The sequence below is a fragment of the Elephas maximus genome, chromosome 1 (assembly GCF_024166365.1).
Source record: "Elephas maximus indicus isolate mEleMax1 chromosome 1, mEleMax1 primary haplotype, whole genome shotgun sequence".
Classification (NCBI taxonomy): Eukaryota; Metazoa; Chordata; class Mammalia; order Proboscidea; family Elephantidae; genus Elephas; species Elephas maximus.
In genome coordinates, this window is record NC_064819.1 from 68,140,011 (window position 1) to 68,143,810 (window position 3,800).

The 3,800-nt window shown below is 41.2% G+C and overlaps 1 non-coding gene across 1 annotated transcript; it reads right to left on the reverse strand.

Moving 5' to 3' along the window:
* Positions 1-3,220: 3,220 nt before the first annotated feature.
* Positions 3,221-3,291, reverse strand: TRNAG-UCC (transfer RNA glycine (anticodon UCC)). The gene has a single exon. It is a non-coding gene; the product is annotated as a tRNA-Gly (tRNA).
* Between the last annotated feature and the right edge of the window lie 509 nt (positions 3,292-3,800).

Genomic DNA, 3,800 nt, shown 5'->3' on the forward strand with positions numbered 1-3,800 from the left:
ATCCATAACATTTGTTGATGATCACTTGGCTTGTTTCCATTTTGACTATTGTCAATAATGCTGTAATGAACATTGGTATCCAAGTATCTGAGTCCTTGCTTTCAATTCTTTTGGGTATATAGCTAGAAGTGGAATTGCTGAGTCATATGGTAATTCCATGCTTAACTTCTTGAGGCACCACCAAACTGTTTTCCACAGCAGCTGCGCCATTTTATAATCCACCAGCAATACATGAGGGTTCCAGTTTCTCCACATCTTCACCAGTACTTGTTGTTTTCTGTTTTTCTGATAACAGCCATCCTGGTGGGTGTGAAGTGAGTAAAAATATTGTGATTAAATTTGTATTTATTCCAGAAAAAATTAACTTGAGGAGAGAATACAGTATCCTTAGCATGCAATAAAATCTCACATTTTATGTAATTCATTTTGTGATTTAATTGTTTATAATTTAGGCAGTAAAACCTAGTAAGCAAAGTAGTGTCAGTGAGTGAATTTAGGTAAAGCAAAAGTGCGTGAATGACTTATCACTGACAAAATGAACTGCCCAATTTGTTGTGGGTATGGTTTTTGCAAGCTTTCTTTTTCCTTCCTCCCTGTCTTCTTTCAGCCCCATCCGTACATTCTTCCTTCTCACAATAACCTTTGATCCAAGGAGTGCGCTTTGAGGTAACAAGCCTTTGGGAGTTTGAATATAATTACATTTAGGGTGAGATTTCTGTTCAATATAACATCTTTGGCTGGTTTAGTAATTTCTAGAATTCTGCCCAGACTTGAAAATACTTTTCAATGCCCATTGCCACTGCTGTCTGCATGTTTTCCTCCTGGGATTGAACTGGACAAGATTTCGGTTTTTTAAAGTACATTCCAGTGAGTATAAGTATATTGGCCAGTACAGGTTCCCTTAATTGACCTGGTTATAATAAACGTGAACCAGTGCTCCCTCCCACCCTCCGACATTAATAGCCTGTGTTGTTATCTCCCTCACTGTGGGGAGCATGGTTTCCAAAAGTAGCTTTGGGAGTAGATCTGGAGAGGGACTAGGATTGTAACAAAACTAGGTCAATGCTTTCTTTTAAATTACTCATGCACAATTTTACGTATTGGGCTACTACATTCATATTCTGTACCCTGTTCACGTAAGGGGAAGCCCTAAGCAAGATAATCAGTTCCAATAAAAATTCCCTTTGCCTATTTTCTTTTACTGCCTTTCCCCACTCCATTTTCTCTGCTCCCAGTTCCTTGCATCCAGCAGGCATTCAGTAAATTGCCAGTGAATGAATCCCTTTGTCATCATGTCTCTATTAAGTAAAGTGGAAGTCTGCACTGGAACAATAGCCGGTGGATGGTCTTCACTGGGGAGGCCTGGGCTCGACTTCAAAAGCGATTTCCCCATCCTGACAGGGCAGGACATGTTCTCCTTGGGCTGAGAAGTCACAGCTTTATCCCTGTGAAAGACTGTAACTCCTCTTTGCTTGTTTCCTTCCCAGGAGCTGTTGAGTCCAAGTACGACTGCCAAGAAGAATCCAGAAAAGCCAAAGAGCCAAGCATGTCAGACCTTCCTGCAGCCCACCACGCATACTTAAATCCCAAAGGAAATGAGTGAGAAGCATTGGGAAGATGAGCTCCAACCAGGTGAGCAGCCACATCAATTTGAGGGCAAAAGCAACAGGAAAGGATTCTTGGCATTGCTGCTTGTTTGGCAAGCTCCAGATGTGACCTGAGCTTACACTAAATTACCTCACAGCAAATTATTTTTTATCAAACACTGTAAATTGAGGATGACTCCACCCAGCTCTTTGGCACTGGACAGATGAATACATCAAAGGCTGGTAATTAGTCTGCAGGTGTGGTTGAGGGAATTGTCTCTTTCCTTTCAGGGAAGGGTTAAATCTTCTTATTTTTCTCAAGTGAGCTTCTTTTGCTTGAAGCCAATGTAAGAGCTTTAATATAAACTCTTCTGGTTTTGGTGTGCGTAAGTGTGTGTGAATCTCCACAAGGGTGGCCCAGGCTGTTTTTCCTCTTTATGAATATAAAGCTCCTTATTGCAGTCTCTGCGTCCAGACTTTGAACCATCCTTCTAGGTGCATTGGATTAGAATAGGTCATTTCTTGACATTTCAGTAATTAAATCACTGGTTGGAGTCTTAAGCTAAGTTCGGTGCCATATGAAGATATACCAAGGTTCCATTGTGATTCTAAGTTAGTTTTAAACTTCTGACCCTTGCCTTTCTTCCCGCTTATGTGAAATGTTAGTACTACGCAGAGAGAAGTTATTCTAATGATAGCAAGATGTCATTTAGAATCTCCTTTTGCGCGACTGCTCCGAAAACCACATAGACTATTAAAAGGTAGAGTTTAATTCATAGACTATTAAAAGGTAGAGTTTAATTCATAGAAACAACTCTTAAGCAGGGTCCTTCTACTTTGTCACTATTCACATTTTAGGCCAGATAATGGTTTGCTGTGGGAACCTGCCTATGTGTTGTGGGGTATTTATCAGCATCTCTAGCCTCCATCCAGTAGATACCAGTAGCACGTGCCCATTCCCCTGAGTTGTGACAACCAAAAATGTACCATTAAGAATTGCCCTGAGCTGGAACCACTGCTATAGAGATATACATTTAAGGAAAATACGGTTTGAGAAATGGGACGTTAGCAGAATGAAATGAAAGTGAAGCGTAGAATATGGATGTGTTGTTTCTGATTTCTAGTGCATTATCTGTGTATTTACAAAGAAAGTAAATCCCAAGGATGTGGGGTCTGCCAGAATTCCCATTTAGCCACCAATTATCTGTTCATTGTTGAGTAGAGCTTGGTTTAGATTCATACAACCGCAACTCACTCAGAACAAGATACTGATTTTGATGCCTGATTATCAACCGAAGAACCCCCAGGTATTTATATAACATGCAGAACATTCTGTGAAGATGACACTCTGATCACTGGGTGCTTCCATGGTGGTGATGTTAGCTGCCACTGAGTTGCCCCCCCAACCCCCGACTCATGGCAACCCCATGCACAATGGAACTAGACGTCATCCCCATGATCGGTTGTGGACTGGACTATTGTAATCCATTGGGTTTTCCCTGGCTGATTTCCGGAAGTAGATCATCAGGCCTTTTTTTCTAGTTCGTCTTAGTGTGGAAGCTCCGCTGAAACCTGTTCAGCACTGTAGCAACACACAAGTCTCTACTGACAGATGGCTAGTGGCTGTGCATGAGTGCATTGGCTGGGAATTGAACCCAGGTCTCCTGCATGGAAGGCAAGAATTCTACCACTGAGCCACCAATGTCCCCTTGGGTGCTCCTATAGTAATGGTTTTTTTGGGGAAAGAAGGAGCAGTTGGAGAACAAGATACAAATGAGGCTTACATATGACTTTAATAACTGAACGCATGAGTTGAATGAAGAATCACGCCCTACTCTCTAATACGGTTCAGCAGTTTTATAAATGAAACGTCAGATGTGTGATTTAAAGACACATTTCACTCAATTCGCAATCTCTTACAGTATGGGAAATGGTCCAGAATAGTGCACTCTTCCTGTATAGGATTATAATTCTTTCTCTCTGTTCTCACTTTCTTTTCAAATTTGCCTGTATCTTTATAGTAGAATTTTTGAGCTACCAGGCAAGTAGAATCATGTCACTACTGTGATATGAATTTCCTGTTATCTTTATTTCAAATTTTCTTTTTACTCTTTCTATTCTCTCCTCCCCTCTGCTCACATGAACATACATGCTTGCCAGGTACATTCTTTTTTTTTGTGGCGGGGGGGGGGGTGCGGAGGAGTCTCTTGGATT